This window comes from Mytilus californianus, unplaced genomic scaffold, assembly GCF_021869535.1.
Source record: "Mytilus californianus isolate M0D057914Y unplaced genomic scaffold, xbMytCali1.0.p SCAF_22, whole genome shotgun sequence".
Lineage (NCBI taxonomy): Eukaryota > Metazoa > Mollusca > Bivalvia > Mytilida > Mytilidae > Mytilus > Mytilus californianus.
This window is the reverse complement of record NW_026262671.1, coordinates 6,825,778-6,851,674: the sequence shown is the minus strand read 5'-3', so window position 1 is coordinate 6,851,674 and position 25,897 is coordinate 6,825,778.

The following is a 25,897-nucleotide window of genomic DNA, read 5'->3' as shown; positions in this document are numbered from 1 at the left end:
AGTCAAATGGTAGCTTCCTAAGAGAGTGAAAAATAAAAAAGCAGGACAGAGATTACAACTAAACAGATATTACAATTACACTTGATGAGATCACCCCCAGTTTTTGGTGGGGTTCGTGTTGCTTAGTCTTTAGTTTTCTATGTTGTGTCATCTGTACTATTATTTGTCTGTTTGTCTTTTTATTTTTGGTCATGGCGTTGTCAGTTTGTTTTCGATCTATGAGTTTGACTGTCCCTCTGGTATCTTTTGTCCCTCTTTTATGTACAGATTATCCAAAAAGATAAGTACAAGTAGTTGAAGTCGAGCTAGGCCCACTTGATGAGCACGACATATACAATGGACTGTCCTAAGAAGCTTCTGTACGTATCAAGCAGCCAATGAAATAACAGCATCAAAAATGGAGTGTTCCTCCGACATATCTATAAGGTTCTTTCAAACACACCTCGTATATTATATAAGGTGTGTTCAACCTTCTTAAATTTTAGATTAAGGCGTGTTTGAATTCAACGTTGTGTAATAGGATCCAACTTATTATCGTGATTAAGATACTTGTTGTTTTCTCTCACTTTTTGTGACGTTTAATTTCGATTTTATAACATAAAAAAATACAGCAAGTGAAACATAAACCAAGACACTTCATAGAGACTTACAACATAATATTCTAGAAAAGTTTCTCTAAACCAATATACGTATAGCAAATCCAATCATATTACGAGTACACTGGAGTTTGAGCAAGGTCCGGTTGATTAACACGACAAGTGAAATGGAACCTTCCTTTGAAGCTTCTATACGTATCGAACATCCAATGAAATAACAGCATTACAAATGGAATGTTCCTCCAACGTGTCCGATGTATCTACAAGGTATGCTGTTTAACTCAACCAATCATATGTTGAACATCGCAAGTGCAATAAAATGGAACGTTCCCCAAACGTATCCGATGTATCTACGACGTTTGTTGTTTACCTCAACCAATCAAATGTTGTACATCGAAAGATGAGGTAAATGGAATAGTCCCAAGACGTATTTGGCGTAAACAAAAACTCTTAAGTGATTACTAGGGGGCTGTTAAAGTCAGTATGAACCGCTTTGAAGGGAGGGCAATATTTTAATAAATTAAAAACACAGACAACGGAACATAGAGGTGGTGTTTCAAGTATGTCAAATTCAACATTCTCTATGAATAGAAAGAGCAAAACATATTTGTTTATTTTCAGCACATTTTTAAGCGCAAGCAGTTAAGTCAATAGCATGTATAATATGTACATTTATTAACGAACCTTTAAAACTAAGTGCACCCCCCCCCCCCTGTGCCTATAAATCATGATTGATTATTGTTTGTTTAATGTAGTGCCAATTATTTTATGTTCAGGACGAACAACAATAATCAATAAATGCAATAGCCTAGGTATAGAAAGGTATAGGTAAACTGGGATAAAGAAATTGTTTCACTTGTGAATTGTAAAGCGATAAAAAAAAAATTACGACGATGGGTTAATTGACCTAAATCAGTTTTCCTTTGAAAAATATACACAAAAACTTTCATCTGAAAAGGCCGTTACCCTCATATATTTTCTATAGTATTTCATAAAGTTCTTAAAATATAAGAAAAAAAAAAGAAGTACCCCCCGTCAATTCTTTATTTATTAAAATTATTGTAGAGTCCGCAATTTTTGTACTTTCATATTCCTGTATGTATATAATATATGTGTAATGAACTCGAAAATTTTTTTTCGGTAAATAAAAAAAGTTTATTACTCACAGTATATGAAATTGTATTTGTTTTTTTTTTTTCCCTCAAGAAAACGGCAGACCATGTAGCGATGACGCGTTTTGTCAATTTTATTCACATTGCTTCATTACGGATATACGTGAAAATAATATTCGGAAAGATACAGGTTTCTAGGGTTCTTCATTAAACATGTCTTTATAAAACTTCATGTGATTTTATATATGTTTGTGACGACGTTTTTTTTTTTAAAGTTCAATAAAACAGTGTTATTCTAAAAAAAAATAATGAAAATATTTTGGGAAACGGTAAACAAGAAAATTTCACAATTTTATAAGTTACTAAAAATATCCATAAAACGGGATATTTTTTAAACTGATGCAATTTTAAAATCCAAATGTAAAAGCTCGTAAATATTTTGGCATACAAGGGGCTTCTATTTTAAAGATCACTTTTATGAATAAGATAATTCAATAGTATGCAATAATCTTTATATTCTAATATAAATTGGTCTAATAAAATTAAATGCAAGTACTTTGTAATTTTATAGTAAAACACGCCTACCCTGTTATGATGACGCATTACAAAGATATTTGACCCATATATTTTGTTTCCTAGTTATATGAAATTTAAATGTTGGTATATACATACGTGTATAGCTTTGAAATATATAAATAATGAAATTTGAAGCGAGATGATATACTCTTTGTTACTGTATTAAACATTTAATGGACAAATCAGGTGACCCAAACAAGCTTCAATAGAAAAGGTGTACCTGACTTTCTTAACATGATACAATATAAGATTGAAAGCAATTTTAAGGATTTTTTTCTTTAAAAAAAATACTGTTACCTTGGCAGAGATGCAAGTCAATGCTTTAACAGAACAATCTATTACGTTTGTAAGGAAACTCGTGTAAATTTATGCATACATCTTCAAGATCCAAAACGATATAACCTATCAAAATCAGAAGTTTTGTAAAAATTTGTATTTACTTAAAACTAATTTACCTTTTTTTTCTGGAATCCGTCGAAGTAAAGTTTCCATTTAGGGATAAGTGCTAAGCAAACTGACATACTCACACATTATTTAACGAACACAGAAATGCATTGTAGAATCTTCTGGCATTGCACCTTATGAGATGATCAAACTTGCGTGCTTGCATGAATTATAAGTAGCCAAATATAATAATTCAATTCATTTAGACAGGATTTTATTTGTAAAAATACCTAAGTGAATGATCATTTAACTCCAAGGGGAAAGGAGGGGGTATGTTTTTTTTTCATAAAAAATGTATTCCGATCCCCAAATTGATGAGAGAAAAAATTAAAGTTTCCATTTAATGATATGTGCTAAGCAAATTGACATACTCACACATTGTTTAACGAACATAAAAATGCATTGTAGAATCGTCGAACATTGCACCTTATGAGATGATCAAACTTGCGTGCCTGCATGAATTCTAAATAGCCAAATATAATAATTCAATTCATTTAGACAGGATTTTATTTGTAAATATACCTAAGTGAATGATCATTTAACTTCAAGGGGGAAAGGGGGAAGGGGGGGGGGGATGGGGGGTTATGTTTTTTTTTTCATAAAAAAAGTATTCTGATCCCCAAATGGATGAGAGAAAAAATATTCTGAATCCAGATTTCCCCAATGCTTTATGGGGTGTTAGAAATTAAAAAATCAATTTGATTGCTGGCGTTGAAAAACTGAATAAAATTGATCGCGAAAATTTTTCTAACTCAGACAAAAAACAAGTGGAAACACAGAATTATACCCATTTCATGTATTGTTGGTCGTTGCCTTATGAACGTAAAAACCTCAACTTTATTTCCTAGGATTAGATAATAGTCCACGGAATGTTATATCATAATTAATAGCCAATTTATTCAATGTACTAATTATGTAAGCTGACAATAATTTAATAAAATAATTAATTAATATCTATAGAAAAATGATAACTCAAACAACAGTATTTAGTAACGGTTAAAAAAAACCATTTAAATACTACCAAAGGGGTAATGATTAGAACTTAATGATGGCCGACACAGGGTGCAACGCATTTGTTCTTATTGAAAATTTTATCTTGTCAACTTTGTCTGGAAGAAGGCGATTTTCAACTTTGATAGGTAACTAACAGTCCTGCTGATAATAATACATGCGCTGAAGGTACAGAGGTGGTGGAATGACTAAGATTAGCTAAAACTAGAAGCCTATGAAAAGTGCTCTTGGTCATATATATCCTTCCTCTGTTTGGGGGAAATTTTAAATGACAGTTCAATGCAAACATTTCATTTTAATTATATTTGATTAATATTTAATTTCCCGGGAGGCGCTCTCAATAAAAATATTTTTTTGTTTAAGCTTAAGAAAGCAACAACATTCTAATGGGAAACCTATTAGTCGAGTATTATTTTGGTAATCGATACGCGGTACTACCGAGTGATACTCGAGTACTCGAGTACTCGTTGACATCCCTAGTATTAATGCATAAGGAAACGGAAGATATTTTATCTTCACCTTTTCGCATAAGTTTTTAGTCATTCTTTAGTAGTTAGAGAGCACTTGAAAGAAGTAAGGTGCTCGTGAATCTCGAAGTTACATTCTGTTCTGATTTATATTTTTTAATATCCTTTTTCAGTATCTCAAAGTTTGGTATATGAATAAAGCATACAACAGAAACCTAGTACACATGACAATATGCCACTTTTTGATTTAATAAAACGGTTTATTGAGTCATCGGTTAAAAAAAATTACTCATTTAAGCTGTATCGCACGTACATGATTACTTTAATACGCATCATTCAATTCTGTAACATCTCTATTGTTATTTCTATTTTTAATTGCTTCGCGCATAAAAAAAATCAATAAACCAATTGCTACAATTGGTGATAGTACGGCACTCAAAACAACAATACATACAACGGTTACTTTTGATTTTCGATTGTTATCTAATTGTACCATGTCATAACAATTCTTTCCAAGCAAAACAATATTCATAACTATATCTAAACAACCAAGCACAGTTGTAGTGGTTGTAAAACGATTCATTTCCCAGTTTGATAAAACCAGACTGTAGAAATACACCAACACATCAAATTTGATTTCATATACTCTGTAAATTGTCATATAACAGATAAAAATAAGATCATTCTGAATATTAAACTTTATACCAATCCCCAGTGCTAATTCAATAACAATGTATGCTATTGCAGTAAAGGACAGAATGGTAATAAACATTCCTAGAGCAGCCTGTCCGTCTATAAATATTTCTCTATTCACCACACTCACAGTTATAAAAGCAGCAATGTTGAATATAAATCCAAATAGTATACGAATCATTAAAATCTGTCCTTTCCATTTTAATTCATGTTCCTCTTTTTTTTCATCACTGAGATTATGATCGTTGGAGACTTTATTTGTACCACAACAGGACACATGTTCAAAAACATTTAACAGAAAGGAACATCCAAAATCTAAGTAAAAGTCAATTGTCATTTTCAGATTAAATCATGAAACATATAGATACTATAATATCCCGTTATTCCAACGTTTCTGCAGAATATAACGAATGACAATGGAAATTTTTATTTGAGCTTGACAATATTGTTTTTCTTGTAGACAAAATATATATTTAGGACATAAGATTTTAAATATATTGAATTACTTATCATATCTTTATTACAATTGTTTTAGTTTTTAAAAAAAAAGGTCATATACCTTCTTTTAAAGGAGCATTAGCCTGTCAAATTCATGTTCAATGATTTAAATCGAATTCTATTATTTGATCTATAAAATACTTAAACGTATATCCAAATTACAATAAGTCTGAACTAAACAATTAACCATGCATAGACGCGATAACAATGTCAGCATTTCGTTTGTATTTTACACATTTACAAATAAAGATGGTTCTTTAAGATAGCATATTCAACATGTTCAAGTAGTAGCAGTTATTTTTCCAACGAACTAGTAGCGGTGCACTGTAATACATAAGCAAAGGAAACGTCTTTAATTGAAAGCTTGTAACATCTCTACGTGCTTCTCATCATTAAAAGTGAGATTTTTAATCACAACTATGACGGTAACTATAAATGGAACAGGATGTGCTTTTCCTACCATATCACTTGGGTTCGTTCCAGATACTAGCGTAAAATGATATTGTATTACAATATCTAAAGTATCAAAACGATGTATAAAACATGTTAAACGAGTTGCTTTCTTTAAAATGAGAAATGTCAACGTGAACCCGAATACCTGTTTGAAACGATCAGATAATTGTAAAATAAAGTTCCATGGTTGTACCTTATTTTTGTTGTATAAATAAAGGCAAAAACATATACGGGTAACAAACTAAAACCGAGGGAAACACTGTATAAGATATAAAAAAAAACTGAAATTGATTGTAAATGGAACTGCTGTTCAAGGTTGGGCAAAATATTCTTGTTAAAAGAATCGCTTTGGCCCGAAACTTAACATGACAACATTTTTTATAAGAGTCACCCACTGGATGTTCATTTAGAGGTGCTGTTTTTTTTATATTAAAGTTGCTAAAGTCGAAATGAAAATGTGAAGAAATTTAATGAAATTAATCATAATTTATTCTAAGCTGTATTCTTCTTTTTTGGTAAACCAATCAATCTATTTATACCATAGACAACAAACTCCAACCAAACTTTAGAAGTGAAAGAGTTTGAAACCACAACTTTGTACTCAATTGTTCAAACAAATCTCACTTTTCATTTCATTTTGTAAATAAGCAAAAATGAAATGAAGTTGTTGTTTTGGTGCTTTGATACGGTTGTGAATAGGAATGGGAATAAAAATAAGAATTTTGTTACTCTAAAATCCAAACAAATGGGATTGTTACTAAATAAAAAAAAAAAACAACAACAACATATAAATAACAAAAGACAGACAGAAGACAATACAAACATGAAGCATTGAAAAAAAAATAAAAAATAATATTTTTTACAAATATATTCTTGAAAACATGACTCCTCTATTAAGGTATCAGTTAAAATATCATGATTATATATTACATTATAATATTAGTCATGAATCATTCACAGTTTATATATGGACATTATAGTTGTTTCTCTCATTATACATTTCACTTATACTGTTAACAATGATTATTCAAAAGAAAATATGAAATCAAATTTGTTTTCATTGGTTATTGAATTAAAACAGGGGACAATATTAGGAATTTCATTTAACTAAGTCCTGCACATATTAAGATAAAATGGAATTTATCTTCCATCTCTTTGTATTACAGACAGATGGAAGTGGTAATGAAAGGGTCAATGCAGTATAGTTCATGTACAGTACGCATGCAATTAAGAAATGCTTTTTTTGAATTTATATCGATGTTGATTTAAAGAAAAATAATATGTACTATATTAGCTTTTCTGTGATTGTGTGTGTGTGTGTGTGTGTGTGTGTAATGAATTACAAACGATTGTTAACATGTCGTCAAATTTTGTCGCAAAACACTCTCCACGCATTTCTCATCTCAATCCCCTTACCGTGGATTGCCCTATGAATATATATTGTTGCAACTTCTCGGAAATGAATTGATGGAATTATCAGACACTTGCAATTATAGATGGGACATACATGTAAGAAGTGCTCATTTATTTTTTATTGTATCTATTACGGGGAGGTGTTAATCAAATAATAACAATAATTTATTTTATTAAAGTGTCACATACTTGACTACAGATTTATATACAGATTATATAACATACATTGGACAATAATAAAATAAGACAAATACCTAGCCTAGATAGGCTTATGAGACACTTTATATACAAATATATAAACTTTTTAACAAATACAAATTGTAAAACGTAGTAAAATGTCAAAAATGTTTTAAAATTGTCAGAATTTTTCACATAATAAAAAAAAAATAAACAAAACAAAAACTTTAAGGATGTTCGCTACTCTGGTTTCAAAATAACAAGCTTTTTAAAAGAATGTTATAAATTGATAGTATATAAAAAAAGGAAATAAAAAAGCAGATAAAAATGAAGGGTCCGTGTGCTTGTTTTCGAGATATAAGGCATTGAAAATTTGGCGGGAAATGATTCTCTCTAGACTTTTCATACATTTAACATTGGCACCTTTTTTCTGTCTAAAAGTATGAAAAAATAACAAGGATTTAATAAGATTTTCAAAGATGGCATTTTTAACAATATTTAATCAAATTATGAAAAGAAAAGTAGGGGTTAGTGGGCAAAAATTTTTAATGGCACTACATGGATAAAACCAGAGGGTTCCGAATATCTGGCAAAAATTCAAGAACGAGAGGAGCGAACATCCTTAAATAGAACCGACACAATTAAGTAGGACGTAAAAAATAAATGATATGTGATAAAAAGAATATAAAGGAGGTTAAATAAACAGGTTGCGAAGATTAAAATGACATAATCTTGTTTTTTTAAAAGCCTCTCAGTAAAAAAATATATAGATAAAACTTGAATAAAATAAAATAAAATAGAAAAATAAATAAATAAAATGTAACTTTGACCTTTACGGAATATACAATCAAGAGTGCAGATTGCTTTTCAGTGTGCGACGTCTTCTTATCATATTATACACCAAGGTAGATATCGTATTGTAATTCAGCATTCTGTATTAACAATACAAATTGATTAAAATCTGACTTTGTACAAAAAGAATTATCCATTATCATAGCACTGTGAAACAAATTTAATCTTTATAATAAGTCACTGTAAATGTCACAGTTAATCAAAAAGTGTATCTCATCTTCTATAGCATTATTAAAAAATGGGCAAATTCTTTCATCTAACGGTAATGGTGGTTTCGTATATCGACCCGTATCGACAGATAAAGGTAAAGTTCCACATCTAATTTTATAAAATAACTTCGTAAGTGGCGTGGCATTGCGTTAATAACATAGTGTTCAGGTTGAAGGTCCTTCTTGTAACATCTATATAGTCTCAACTTGTTTCCATTCACATTCGAATTGTCATTCCAAAGTTTGGTAAACCACAACTGTTTATCTAAATTTCGTAATTTACTATTTAATTACTTTAAAAAATAATTCTTTGCTAATTCCGGGCTGCATTAATTATTCTACTGACATGTTGCGAAATAATGTGACCACATTTAAGTTACAGGATCTACGTTATCGTTTCGACCATAGATGTATCATATACAAAATACGAGAATTATCTGAACTTTAAAGTTTATAAAAAATTCTTAATACTTCCACTCTTTGTTAAACAAAACATGACAGTCATTCTAAATCACCCTGTACAGCAGTATTGCTTGTCAATTTAGTCACTCCAAGGAATATTTTACTAGCCCTGTTTTGAACGTTATTAATTAGTCTATGTTCCGTATATCGACGCATTTAACAATATTGGTTGTACCAAACTTTCAGTTTTGTGAACACTTGATACGTCATACCACAACAAGCGTTAAATTTCACAGTCAAACAGCTCAAAGTTCGGCTGGCACATTTAGATAGTTCTTTAACGGCTTTATTCCATGTTACATGTTACATGCTCAGTGAACCATATACCTAAATATGTGTATGAGTCTACATAGACTAAACTATGACTACCACAGAAAAAAACTGAACAGAGCTAGGCCTAAAATGTATGACATTTAATTTACTACAATTAATACTTATCTCCATTTATGGGATCATGCATTAACACAGTCAAGCATACATTGTAAACTAGCCTCATTTGGACCTAGTAAAACAATATCGTCTGCATATAGTAAGATGCTTACATTTATACTGTCAATATCAATACCCTTATTTAAAGACTTAATTTCTGTAGCTAATTCATTGATATACAGAGCAAAAAGTGTCGAAGAAATCAAACACCCTTGTTTCACTCCACATGAAACCGGAAACATTGACGTAAAGATGTTGTTAACACGTACAAAAAAGTTATGTTGTCATACAAAGATTTAACAGCATTTAAGATTTTGCCGTTTACACCAAACGTTTGTAATTTAAACTATAAACAGTCCCGATTCACATTGTCGAACGCCTTCTTCAGGTCAATAAAGCAGTCATAGGTTGAAAGACGTGACAATTTACGGTCATTGATGATAGAGTACAAACTATACATATGATATAGGCAGCTTCGTTTTCTACGAAATCCACATTGTTCATCAAACAGTACACCAGAATCTTCTATCCAATCTCCAAACCTACGATTAAGAATGTCATAATGAACTTTACATGGCACTGACAAAAGTGTAATCCCACGATATGACAGAGGAACCCGAAAGTCTATACTATTTGGTTTCACTATTGGATTAATAATTCCCTGTTTCCACTCAAGTGCCGAAACAACGTTTTCAAAAAAAAATGTATTATCTTTTGTAACATATCGATACAGGTTTTGTTTTTCAGAACTTCTGCTGGGATATTGTCTATACCAGCTTCCTTTCTAAATTTCAATCTGCTCACCGCTTCTTCAACTTCACAACGAGTGATGGGTTCGTTCAAACAAGATGATTCAATCAGTTTAGTGTCTGATGATATTTTCCCCTAGCTAGGTGACATTCATCATATAAAATCCTGTCAGTTTGGTCGTTGTACAATGTTTGATAGTCCGTTTTCCACTTTTGTAATACACAATGTTTGTTCGTAATTACATCGCCATTATCATTTATAACCTCCCACGGTATTTGATCCCGGCTGTCATTCGAAATTCCAATTTTGCCAATTTGTTTCAAAAGTCTCTAGAGTTTGGTTTTTCAAGTTCAGTCAGCAAATCCATTTGAAGTGTATTTTGATAATTTTGTTTTGCTTTCCGTAAATGTTTGTCAAAATCGTTTCGGGCAACACAATACTCTTGTTTTAATATACGTTTAATGTTTGTGCAGTCATTACACTTTAGCCACAACTTTTCCCTTTTGCGTCCCACTTATGCTGTAGTAAGTCACTCCAATAAGGCTTTAAGAAAGTCTATGCCTTACTATGCTTCGATTCACGTTCATATTTGGTAGAATTGGTTATTTTTAGGCCGGCTAGATCCATTTCGTTCATTAAAAAGTTAGTGAAAGCTCCATATGCTTCAATGATGCATCTATTTGACGAAAGTTCATTTTCAATGCGGTTGACAGTTTAGCTGATTCTTTTAACACAATCTTCGAATTCAAGAGTTCTGGTGCCTTTTAACTTTTGTCTAAATTTCCAGGGTTAACTTGCATTTTGTTATGAGATTAATAAAAAAAGGAGATGTGGTATGATTGTCAATGAGACAACGAACCACTAGAGTTCAAATGCAGAGGATATAAGCAATTATAGGCAGCCGTATGGGTTTCCGTTTTTTTTCTATTTTTATTTATACTTTGATGACGATAAATACTTTATATTTTTTCCTAATATATTCCTCGTGAAACGAATATAAAAAGTAACCCAACTTATGTAATTTTAATTTACCCGAAAAGTGTAATACATTGTAGATATAGAAAAGAAGATGTGGTATGATTGCCAATGTGACAACTCTCCACAAGAGACCAAAATGACACAGAAATAAACAACTATACGTCACCGTACGGCCTTCAACAATGAGCAAAGCCCATACTGCATAGTCAGCTATAAAAGGCCCCGAAATGACAATGTAAAATAATTCAAACGAGAAAAACTAACGGCCTTATTAATGTACAAAAAATGAACGAAAAACAAATATGTAACACATAAACTAACGACAACCACTGAATTACAGGCTCCTGACTTGGGACAATCAAATACATACAGAATGTGGCGAAGTTAAATATTTTAGCGGGATCCCAACCCTCCCCCTAACCTGGGACAGTGGTGTAACAGTACAACATAAGAAAGAACTATAAAAATCAGGTGAAAAAGGCTTAACTCATCAGATGGATAAAAATGCAAATACTACAAATACAAGTGAACGTGGCCGGGTACTTGTACATCCCAACAACAAAAAGACACTAAGTACAGATCTGAGAGTACTCGCAGTTACTGACAGCTAGTTCAAAGCCACTTACAACTAAGAACAAAAACCATGCATCTAAGACTAAATTATCAATTAGTACACATCCAACATCCAATGGATTTAGTCTTAAGACGTCATAAACAGTCAGAGAAAAACATGATCTTGTGCAATGCCAAGCTACATGTATCGACAGATTGTAGATCCATGAATGTGTATATGTATATAATAATAATATTTAGTTTGCTTTCAATTTAGTGATAACAAATTCAATATGAATACCAATAAAAACAATATTCAATGATCTAATTACAGTGATGAATTGATAGCCTTTTAGAATAAGTTTATTTAAAGGATCGATAAGTTTACCAGGATCGTTACAACCAAACTTCAAAACCAACTCTTTATTATATCTATGGAAGTAATTTGTGGTAACGAAATCCCTGGCTTAACAATTTACCAGTAAAATATATATACTGTCGTTAAAATCAAAAACGTCACAACGTCAGAACGGGCATATCGAACGAGTTGAGAAATATGAACACCGTAAGATGGTGCCAAAGGAACATCACCATCCAAAAAGGGAAAATTAACAATAGGGAACGAAAAATCGTCCCTTTTGTCGTAAATTTTAGTGTGTAGTTTCCCGTTTAAAACCGATATATCTAAATCTAGGAAAGGACTGTTATTACCGTTTAAATTTGATTTATTTAAATTAAGTTCCTTTGGGTAAATTTCGTCAGTATATTGAGAAAATTCTTGATTATTTAACGGAAAAAATATCATCAAGATAGCTGTAAGTGTTGTTGAATTTACCAATGAAATGCAATTTAGACGGGTCTTTACTGAGTTAAGTCATAAATTGTGATTCATAGTAGTACAAAAACAAGTCTGCTTTTAAAGGGGCACAATAAGTGCCCATAGAAATTCCTGCAACCTGTCGATAAACTGTGTTGCCGAAACGTACATACATATTATCAGGGAGAAAATTAACAGCTTCAATCCTTTCATCTCACCTCCAGTAAGTATATCTAGCATATTTACCTTTCTCATTAAAAAAGAAGGCTTTAAATGAGTTGCAGCAAATATATTTGCATTCAGATTTACCAAACGACCATCTAATTAAATAGGAAAACAATATTTAAAATTGTGAACTTTCAGTGAAATGCAGTAATGTATGAATGGGTGTATTGCTGGATAGAATAACGACAGCCAGACATAGGGACAAGATTATATCTATTTTTCCATTAACAACATTAGATCTCGTTGGGAGTTTTTTAGTTACTGAATTTTAAAGAAATTGATTATCCATTCCTTGATTAACAAAGACATCAATAATACAATTTAAACAATAAAACGAAGAAAGCAAGATTTGGGATAAGGTCATGTTTGCACTTCAACGTGACACCAAAGGGTAATTAAGTTAGACATAAAAAAAAAACATATCTTACTATGTATATATTTCTTTGCATTATTTTATTACAACTTCTTGAATTATGACATATTCAATCATTCATTCTTGATATAAACACCTCAATCGATGTGTTTAACTTTACATAGCAAGCATAATGTCGTTTATTAGCAGAAGGTGGTATTTTGGGCAACTGTCAAAACTTGAATAGAAGGCAGTGTCTAGAACAACAAAAAAATGAATGCATTATAAACGATACATTCTCGTTATCAAGGCATACACTCACAAAAATAAATTACTTGAATTTACTTAAAACAAGTATTCATTTTACTCATATCAAGTAAAAAAACAAGTAAAAATGTTTGTTAAAAAATGAGTAATTGCTAGTAATGCCAAGTAATTGTAAGTAATTACCTAGTAATTAAATGTAAGTAATTTTTCAATGTATCTTAAGTAATTCTTTTAATAAATACTAAGTAATTTTTTTCCTATATTTTAAGTAATTCTTTTTATTATAGAAAGTAATTCATTTAATACACATTAAGTATTTCTTTTAATTATAGTAAGTAATTCCTTTAATAAAAGTAAGTAATTCTTTTAATTAAAGTAAGTAATTCTTTTAATTAAAGTAGGTAATTCTTTTGATACACTTTAAGTATTTCTTTTAAAAATAGTAAGTAATTTTTTTAAAACATATAAGTATTTCTTTTTATCAAAGTAAGTAATTCTGTTAATACACATTTAGTATTTCTTTTAATGATAGTAAGTAATGTTTTTTATACACATTAAGTATTTCTATTAATAATAGTAAGTAATTCTTTGAATATTTCTTTTAATACTCTTAGTAATTCGCGTACCACTTGTAAGCCATTCTTTTACTTATGGCAAGTAATTTCTGGAAATACAATTACTTGCAACAGTAAATTTATTTGTAGGTTTTGAGTAATTCTTTTACATATAAATTGTATATATATATAATATATTTACAGATTAAAATAAAAATTCTACACTGTTTTATTATAAATGCATTTAATTTGAAAAAAGTAACATACCTTTTTAAAGAATTATCATATACTATATCCTTTGTTATTATCCATTTCTATTCTTGTTTGTTGTAAGTTAACATGGGCTACCTCCCCAGCAACTCTTTGTGTTACATTTTCATTTAATTGAATTAGTACACAAAGAGTAACCAGAAACATGAATACCCACAAAGTGTCCTTTTTGTAAGGTTCTCATTTCCTTTCATGCTTGTCAATCGTGCAAGTATTTCAACAAACTCAGTATACGTTTTGTTCAAATATAAATCTGAATGAGTTCCAGCCAATTTTCAAAAATAGCTTACCAAAGTCAAATGAAACCTTAATTCTGATTGGCTGAATATTTTTTCAGTCTCAAATCAAAAACTCCTTATAAAATACAGGAAATATGATACAATTTTGTACATTTATAATAAATATTTAATTATCAATTTTAGTAAGACTAAGTCATGTAAGTTAACATTATAAAAATTATATCAAAAATTAATAATACTAATTTGAAGATATTTTGATATGAAAATAATTTAAGTAATGACTAGTAATTATGATACTTAGTAACTCCAATCAATTGTTCTAAGCATTTCAAAGTATTATCTAAAAACAGGCTATTATTTCAATTTGGAATTATTTTTTATTATGGAATTTGCATAATTTCTTGTGCTTGAAATTTTTAATGAATTCCATGTTTATTCTGCATTATAATTTTTTAAACATTGCATAACACTTTCCATACAATGTATTTTGTATAGATAGTGTTGTGCACGGACAAGTACATTCTATTGCAAATATGCTATCTTCTTTGTAAAAGAAAGTGTTGTGCACCACACAGAACATTAAAATACAGAATACACATGCAATTTATAAAAAATTTCAAGCACAAGAAATTATGCAAATTCCATAATTAAATAATTCCAAGTTGAAATAACAGCCTGTTTAAAGAAAATTGCTATAATAGTTATCCAAATTTATGCAATTTTCAGACTGTGAAACCTACATATGTTGAAATTGTTAAATTATGGAGTCAAATTTCATAGGAAGCATTTATTATTATATATAATAAGCCTTATGCAAGCAAACAACATTATGTAGTGCCTAAGCATATTTAGTAATAACAAGTTTTATATTCAAGTTATCAGAAGTAATTCCAGTAACTTTCATACTGCATTTTAGTATAAATCAAGAAATAAATATGTGTAGTTATATAACTTAATCTAAGTAATTTATTTTTACTAAAAACAGTAAGTTATTACTTAAATAAGGACTAAGTAATTCATTTACTCAAGTGAGTAAAATCATTATTAGTATTTGTTTTAATTTAAGTAATTTTTTTAATAGACACACATTTTCAGTAAAACGAATACTTGTTTCAAGTAACTATTTTCATATCTAGTAAAATATAAGTAATTGCTAGTAATAGTGAGTAATTGGTAAGTAATTCCTAGTAATGAGTAATAAAAAAGAATACTTAATTTAAGTAAAATATAATTACTTAGTAATATTTTTTTTGTGTGTATATATGTCTTGTACAGTGCAAAAATACATGTATAACATGCAGAAAAGTACCTCGTACATGTTATATAACATGTACAAAAAAAGTAAAATCACAAATATGCTGAACTCCCTGAACTACTGAAAGGAAAGTCCCTAATCAAATGGCAAAATCAAAAGCTCAAACACATCAAACGAATGGATAACAACTGTCATATTCCTGACTTGGTACAGGCATTTTCTTATGTAGAAAATGGTTGATTAAATCTGGTTTTAAAGCTAGGTAGATCCCTCACTTGTCTGACAGTTGCATTAAATTCCATTATATTGACAACAATGTGTGAACAAAACAAACATACATAATAGGTAAAAGGTCCAAAATAGGGGTACAGCAGTCAACATTGTGTTATAACCTTGATCACTATAAAAGCAAACAAATATGTATCAAAGAAGCAGAAAACGGCATATAGACCACGCATATTAGCAAAAATTAAAGACAAGAATACACAAATTTACCATAGTAAAATAACACAATGACGGGATGTATGAGTACAGAGCCACTTCATATATGTATCAAAGAAACATAAAAAGGTATATAGACAAAGCACATTGGCAAATTGATAGACAAGAATACAAAACTGTTTTACAATAGAAACATAACGGGATGTAAAAGTACATAGCCACGTCATATGTATCAAAGGAATACCAAAAGACATATAGGCAAAACATATTAGCAAAAATGAAACACATGAATACGATAATTATCAAAGAACAATAACACGACGACGGGACGTACAAGTACTGAGCCACGTCAAATGGATACCAATAAAAAGTGACTAACCAGTAAAAAGTAATATTCCTAAAGACAAATAAAAGAATAATATAACACGTTATTAAGATGATAAAGAACAGTTGAACGGCAAACGCCTGAATCTGACAGATAAAGGTCAATCTGTCGACACAAAAAGTACCCGTATGTAAAATGTTTACGCCCATAAACAGCGCCACCTATATTTTTTTTGTCGTCGTCTTTGAGCACGATGCTCCGTTCCTTAGGAAATTAAAAATTTAAATCAAGTGAAACATAAAGTAGTAAGTATAGAAAACATTTTTGAATATATAATTTTACATGACTAACTATGTATGATATGCTGGCAATATGCGCAATGTTCTTTAATTCCACATTGAAAATGAGTTTGCTCCGTATGTCAAAATGGCGTATTTCAATGTTTACATTTTTTCATCATAGTAATAGCTGACACAAATTCGTATCCAATCATTAAGGAGCAATTTTGTTATTGTTTTTGAAGATAATCCAATGACATTCACTGTTATATAAGTGGCTACACGTTACCAGCCATCGTTACATAACCACGTTGTTTTTGAAGAGGACTCCTTACGGAAGGTTGTATTAGCAATTTTCTTCAGAAAAATCACGATTATCTTCGTTTTATTTCCATATATTCAGTTCTTGTAACAACACACACATACTTATAACATCTACGAAGTATCCAGACGTGTTTTGTTGTCAATCTAAACACAACTCTTGTGTAAATTCAACTGATTTAGGTCCTTGTTTATCAGTTCAAATTCACGCGTCCATTCTTTTATTTTTTTTTTATTCAACATGTACATGTATTCTCATACGTTGTTGTCCCTGTACACTTAGCATTACTTTCTCCTTTAATTGTAATGAGTTATAAGTAATTATAAAAAAAGTGTTTGTAGGTGGCATTAGATTGATTCATCGTTAATAATTGTAGGATTCATTTTGCACAATGCCGCAAAAAACTAATTGTAGCTTAGTACAAAGTGGAAGTGAGCCAGGTCCCTGTACAATTTATGGCACACATGATCACACAAAGCGTTATGTTCATATGTGTCAGAAAACGGATCGATTACCTGCATATTATAAATATGTAGTGGAACATCATACTACAGAAGATGATGATTGCATTTGCAGGAAATGTGATGCCAAGTTAACAAGAGACAGTCGTCTCTTGAGCGATCATGTAAGACCCCCTGCTAAACGCAGAAGTCTAGAATACAGTGATAGTGCAAGTAATACACCAGATTTATCTGGATCTATTTCAGGTTCATGTTCCAGTGATTGTGCAAGCAATGCACCAGATTTATCTGTCTCTATTTCAGGTTCTATTTCAGGTTCATGTTTCCTCGCATCTTTACATTGTGATAAATCATGTAGGGTTGCAACGGTCGAGTCCCACAAGTTTAAGGCTTGCTTTAATACTTGGGACTCTTCTCGACAGCCACTTCCTGATTCCAGTGATGTTAAGGTTACATTATGTGAGCATCATTATAGAGAGTATCAGAAATGTTTTCATGATATAAACTGTTGTATATGTGACAAATCTTTGAAATATTCAAAAAAAATTGTTAACATATCTCAAGATAAACATGACCATTTCAACATGTACATTACAGAAGAATTAAATGTTGAAAAAAAAATAGAATTTGAAAGCATGATAGTATGTTTGAGTTGCTATAGATCATACAACGTGTTTTCAAAATCTACTAATTTCACATTAATTCATGCACAGTCCGATGGATTTTTAGTCGATTGTTTACAGGAGATTGATGAGATTGATCTTAAATCAGTTGACGTCACAAACATTGATTTATTTTGTTTCAGGATGATTCTGGCAGAAGTTGTAAACAAATTTTTGACATATAAACCACTTTTACTGCAGTCTTTATACTCAGAATATGTTGGACATGTCTCAAAATTGTGCAACAGTTTAAACATTTCATTAAATGTTGAGAGTGAAAATAGAAGAAAGCATGATATTAGGTGGATTTTTAGAATGCTTAAATCATGCTTAGGTTCTGCACTTCACTATTGGCTGCCAGAGAGTTTGAACACATGTAGGATGGTATATAGAGTAGGTACAGACTTCATGCGCTGTGCACATTTACAGCTTAATGGTCATACAAAAAGTATTGATGAACTTCAAGCTGTGAATAAAGCCTTGCAGAAAAAACTTGATGACTTGTCAGAAAGTTTGCAGGCAATGAAGAAGATTGAATGTCTTGATGAAACATTAAAAATCACCCGACATTGTATTAAATCATATGTTTCTTCAAGTGTTAATTCTTCTGAACAACCTGATATTAGATGCTTTGATGTGCATGAAGAGATACAGAGGCTTGACCCTGTTCTTTTGAATTTCATTTATAGACTTAGTGCAAATGAAATTGAGGAGAAATAATTGCGCAGAGATGTTTTATTCATGGGAAAACAGCTATTTAGGTATGGATGATTCATATTTGAGATTATTTCCTAGGCTTTTTATTGCTAGCTGCATTTTTAATGCTCAAAGTTCTAAATGTAGTTAAAACGTTTAAACCCGCTGCATTTGTTTGCACCTGTCCTAAGTCAGGAATCTGATGTTCAGTAGTTTGTTGATGTGGTTCATAAGTGTTTCTCGTTTCTCGTTTTTTAATTAGATTAGACCGTTGGTTTTCCCGTTTGAATGGTTTTACACTAGTAATTTTTTGGGGCCCTTTATAGCTTTCTGTTCGGTGTGAGCCAAGGCTCCGTGTTGAAGACCGTATTGTGATCTATAATGGTTTACTTTTATAAATTTTTATTTGGATGGAGAGTTGTCTCATTGGCACTCATACCACATCTTCTTATATCTATCAACCACTTCATTTGCTTCTAAGTGATGTCTTGGACAAATACAGTGGTTCTTCTACAGAATTTTAAGCAATTAGTAATCGGCTTGGTGCAACTGTTTCGAAGGAGTCACTGAAGCGTTTTATTAGTAGTAGGTGCATTCAGCCTGATAAAGAACCTAATTTGTTAAGTTCAGACAGTTTCACTGTTGCATCTTTTGACAATTTAGATAAAAACCAAAAGTATGCTATAGTTGGGACCGGAGCAAACAAATCAGGTTTTCATGGCACGACTATTCAAGCAGTTACACCAAAGCCGAGTGTTAGGCATGATTTTACGTATGTTCCAAAGCCATCTGAGCCTAGTTATTCCAATCAGAGTGCTTCGGAAACCAGTATAAAATCAGTATCTAGGAGTATTCCATCTGATTTGATTAAAGCCTTAAAGAAACCTGAAGACAACATTGGTGAACCTTCAAACATTAAAGTAAATAGGTTTACTCGGTTATCTTAAGATGATTTTTCAATATCTGAGGGGGAGAAAGTTGCGTGGGATAAACATGTGTCAGATTTGTCTGCGTACTGTTTCTCTAAATCAGTGTTGAAACAATTCATATTGTAAGGCTTCATTGGTCTTAAGGCTTATTTAGCATACGATTGCAGCCAGACAGAGGTTTCTGAGTTTCACTCAATTGCAGTTTTGGATGACACAGCTGACTCTTAAGCTACATTTGAGTTAACACTCAATATTTTGTATGACAAGTTCATTGTTGGAACTAAGATCAACTATTTAGTTGTAGTCCTTAAACTTAAATCAGAATATGGTAATGCACTAGATTGGGTTTTTCCATACCCTGGAGATTGGCATATTCTGAAAAGCCTGCTACCAGTGTTTATTAAGATATACTATGATGCTGACCTGAAAGAACTAGCTGTCAAGTTTCATCATGGGGCCACTCTGAAGGTATTAACCGAGTGCACTAGATTTCCCATGACCAACCGGTTTTAATCTCATGTTTCGGAAGCCATGTTCAGATATCAGGTAGAGTCTTTCATGAGGTCACACAGGTCACCAGGTGTTGCTTGTTTTGATAATGATTTTCAGGAAATCATTTCTGTCATTTTGGAAAGTGCTGGCATTACAGTTAGTAGAGACTGTAATGGGAATCTTGAAGGTGATATTCAAGATTTCAAGGTATTGTCTTCTGTTTTGGAACAGAAGGATAGGTTTTCTATGATGTTGCAAGGTGTACAAGTCGAATTCAATGAAAGGCGTAAGCAATCAAGTGAACAAAGCGAGACATTTCGTTTTTGGGATATTTCATTTATGTAGACTTTATGGCATACCTTGGTCTATACCTTGCCATTAGGGAACAGAATTGGGATTTACGAAATGCTTCGCTTACGAACTTGGCTTGCCTTGTCACTACTTTTGACAGGCATAATTACATGCGTATGATTCCTTATCACTTTGCCGACCTACTTACATTCCCACTCGATGAAATACACCATTTTAAGGCTGGTTGCTTTGCAGTGTCTTTGTCTGGGGATGATTTTTTTTCAGTGGCTCTTGATGAGGCTCATGAGATGGAGATCAACCTCAAGACCAAAAAGGCAATAAACACCTTCAGTTTACCTTCCTTGACTGCCATGACATATTATCTGCCTTACAGAGCTGAAACATTGCATAATCTGAAGGTGAAGTTGGATATTGAATGTGGTCAGTCAGGTAAGCGCAAGGAATTGTCAAAGTCTTATATTCATAGTGAAGAGCAGACCATTTTCCAATACGTGGAGAAATTGAAGGTTTCCTCACTATTTGTTGACGATTTGGTATGTAATCCTCATCACATATTTACACACACCACTGCTACTAGAGACCAGGCAGATTTCCTTTTGAGGTACAGGTACTATGGAAGTGAGGACATGAATAATTATATTCAGTGTTTCTTGATCAGAGTCTCGAATATTTCCGTTAAGCAGCCACACAGGAAAAGGCGAACCCTTAAAACCTTTTCTTCTCCTTAGGTGACTGTTTATAAGCAGAAGAAAGAGATCAAGGATAATAAGACTGTGATCTCTTGTTTACGCAAACAAATAGCTTTTTCAAAACTCTCCTCAGAAACAGTTACTGATCTGGATCAGTTTTTGGCTTTGCCTAGAGCTATTTGTGATGCAGAAGGCATTCCCCTTAAAGTTCAGAAGTCATTGTCCCTTCATCATTTTAGGTCACGCTATCCTGATGCCTTCCTTTCTGCTTTACCCACAGAGATAGGACTTACTGCAGTTATACTGGAAGGCATGTTTATGATTAACTCCAACCCAGCCCCTCAGCATAAGATCTTTGGAGATTATACTAATTTTATATTTGACAGGTGGATTGTTAGGTCATATAAGCAGTTTTCTGCTTCAGAAATCCATGTTGTGTTTGATCACCCAAACAGGCATGGTTGTAGTCCGAAGCATGTGGAGAGGTCACGAAGAGATAGTAGTGTTCAGGCGTCTGACTCTGCTGTGTTGAGTTCAGTAGTTCATGAAGGTCTTTTGCTGCCTTCCAGTTGGAGGTCTTTCCTAGCCAACCGTGAAAACAAGAGAAACTTAGTGAATTGTTTGTCCTATGAGCTTTTAAGACTTGCATTGTCATTTTTCATAGATGGTTTGTGTACTGTCATTACAGCTGGTGGTTTTGACGACGACAACCGTGACAAAGCACTTGGGATCTCTTCGCTTCACGTTGGCATTGTAGAGTTTGCACAGCTGTCTGCAAATCACGAAGAAGGTGATACACGGGTTTGGTTACATGCGTCTCGGACACAGCTGCCAGTAGAGTTATTATTTATAGTCCAGATACAGACACTTTTTTCATTGGTCTCCCTATTGTTAAATCCCTTAGGAAATCTGTTTTTGTAAAGACTAAGGAGACTCCCTAAGAGAAGACTTTTGTAGATATGATGAGATTCCTTTCACTTCTTTCTCATGACCTCTCTCTGTAGGGTATACATGATATTGAATCATGCATTCAGATGTTGTATATTTGCAGTGGGTGTGATTTTGTGTCATTCTTCCATGGTTGTTGTAAGAAAGCATTTTTAGATGGTTTTTACCAGAATGCACAGTTTATTGCAAGTGACTTGAACCTTTCCACCTTTCGATGAAACTGGGCTATGTTCATTTTATAGATTGGTAGCATCAGTATACTTAGCTAAACATAGACCTGCTTTTCGGCCATCTGCTTCTGTTAGTGAATTCTATAACACTATGGAACTGGGAGACGGATTAGAAAGTCACACAGCATTGGTTAAGGTCATACGTGAGCATATGTGGGAGCTTATACAATCTGAGGATAATATGCTCCCCAATTCGGATGCTTTACAGCTTTCATTTGGGATAGAAGTTGTTGGGTTGCCAAGTACTGGAAGCAAGCACTTGATAATTCTATGCATTTAGAACCCATAGACAAATCTGGTTGGATTATTACAAACACAATTGTATCTGTAGTTTGGGATTCTGATGTAAACATAGATAAAGTGGAGAAACTATTAAGTGGTACACCAAGGGTTGCTCTTGCAAAAGTGGTTGTACCACTAATAGATGCAGTTGCAGGAAGTCTGGTCTTAGTGTTAGTGGTTATTGTGGTCAAGGTTGTAATTGTCAGAACTGTAAGAACATTGCTAGTTGTCAAAATGAACTTCCTGAGTTGTTTGATTAATTAGAATGTTTTTTAGATGTTGAGTTAGATGCTTGTAGCGATATTGATTCTGATTCTAATTCTGATGAAGGTGAGGATGAAGTGCAAATTGCACCGTCTCACCCGTCAGAAGAGTTTCAGCAATATTGGGATACTTTTGAAATTTTAACAGGTGAGCTAGTACCAGATCTGTAAATCTGTCGAGTATTTTCTCGCACCTTACAACTGACTAATTTTGTTTAAAGACCCTTCCAATACAACCATGCCCTGCTGATTTTATATAACACTAGGATTTTGCAGTTTAGTCCCTTTTCCTAGCACAATACGGTGTATTCAAAAATAGCAGCCCCTGAGTCCATGAATGAATGTATTGATTGATCGATTGATTGACGTTTAACACCACTTTCATCACTGTTGTGCTTTTTCGTGGCCATCAATTTTTGTTGGGGGAAGAAGCTGCAGAGAACCACTAACATTCATAGTCAATTAGGTAAATGAATGTAAAGTCCATGAAAAATTGCTTTCAAGCGTACATTTCTTGTCAGATGTTTATGCAATTTACACCAAAGTTTTATATCAGTAACGCTTCCTTCAAGTTTAAAAAAAACAGTCCTATTCAATAATGTTCCCCAAAGTGACTTCCTTGGACAAATAAGTGTATGCAAAAGCATGGTCAAGCATACACAATTGTCAAGATTAATTTTTAAAATTTATATCAAAGGTTTATATCTTATATATTAAGTTTGGAAAGTGAGCTCTGAAAGTTATTTCTATTATTATTTCAATAATAACATCCATTTATGATAAATTACATTGTAACATGATAAATATATAAAACGAGACAGCTATCCTCGTGCAGTGCATTTAAACAACTATCTGTCAGTATGGCATTCAACAATGAGCAAAGCCGGTACTGTATTATCAACCATTTAAAAACCCAAAATGTGAAACATTGCTGACTGAAAAGAAATGTATTTATCTAGTTTCCTACATTTGTCTCCTGCATTTTGTAATTTGTAGAATATATTTATTTCCTCCTCAGCTGAAAATATATTTATTTGTAGTTATCGTTCTTATTCATTTTTCAAATAACTCCCCTACTCCACCCCACCTATCCCCTTCTCCACCCAACCCCCTTTTAAGTACACAGGAAGGTGTGATTGTATCTGTAGTGTTTTTGATATGAATGATAGTTATCAGTTGTATGGTGTGTTCCTGTTAATTCAGTTGTATCTATATATATTTTACAGTACAAATTGAAATATACTAGGATCCAGAATCCTCCTAATACAAATTTGAAATCCAATATCTATTATTTTGATTCATTTTTATCAAATACAATATTTAAATTACTTTCCAGAGATTAAGGTTTGAGTTAAGTTTGCCCTATTAATAACTACAACTCCAAAATTGATGAGATTTACCATGTATACAAATGTAGGATCTTATATATAGTAATTTGATCCATTTTATAATACCTATATATTTAAGTTTTGCTGAAACCTTAAAGTTAAAGTACATCGTATGAACTTATGCTACTGTGAATTTTAGTCAAGATTGAAAGACTATGGTATAATTGCCAGTGAGACAGCACTCCACCAATAATTAATAAGATTTGGTATAATTGCCAGTGAGACAGCACTCCACCAATAATTATTAAGATTTGGTATAATTGCCAGTGAGACAGCACTCCAGCAATAAAAATAAGAAGATTTTGTATAATTACCCGTGAGACAGCATTCCACCAAAAAAAATAGGAAGATTTTGTATAATTACCCGTGAGACAGCATTCCACAAAAAAAGAAGATTTATTGTATAATTACCCGTGAGACAGCATTCCACCAAAAAAATTATGTGGTATATAGCCCGTGAGACAGCACTCCACCGATTTGTGCGAAGAGGATTCTGGATCCTAATGAATTCCAATTTGTACTGTACCATACTGTATATCCAGTACTTGCAACCACTTTTAAAAGTAGTTTACTTGATTACCCCTTATAAGTAATAGTTTTAAGATTAATGTAAATGATGGACATGACTAGTTTTTGGACACATTGACGAAGGGTCGAAGGGTCATAATTGTGTACAACATTATCATATTAATTTCAGTTATTTTTTTTTTCAATTGGAGGCCAGAAATGACCATTACTCTACATCTGTGTATTCAGATCATCTTATTTTCACATTAATTTACTTTTATAAATACTTTATTCCTGTTTGTAAAAACTGGTGTTGATTATTTATTTATTTATTTATTTATCTATTTACTTTTTTACAAATTTCAAAGTATATACAGTAATAAATGCTGTCAGCATTCCTGAAGTCTAAATATTGAATTTTGCAATAAAGGTACTTTAAAAGTCTCTTATCTTTATGCACACATAGTCTAATACAACGAAATAATTTTTACATACACTAATATTTGATATAGCATATTAGGTCATTTTCTGGTGTCGACTTAAGATTGCTTCTTAAACAAAGCCCTTTATTTTTATTTTCTTATCGTATACAATTTTCAGGTGTATTCAGGGTAAGCATACTTAATGTATTATATTTATTTCATATAAATAATGAGTAATTTAGATTTTGTTTGTGTTCAAGTTCCGGTGAAACATAATGTTCTGGTGCTTGGACATAGTTTTGTTGCTCGTGTGGGAAACGATGTCTCACGAACTCCTTCTTTAAGACCTGATTTTGACCTTGATCAGGCTATAGTTCACTGTCTTGGTTTCAGGGGGGGGGGGGTTGTTGTCAGTCACCTTATTGAAGATCTGTCAGGGAGACTTCACCGCGAACTCCATAGTTTTCGTCCAGAAATGGTGATACTGCAGATAGGTGGCAATGATATAGATGACAAAGAAAAGTATCATCCACAGGTGTACATGGAGTCGGGGAAACATTTCATCACAAAGCTCCAGACCGTGTACCAGGTACAAAAAG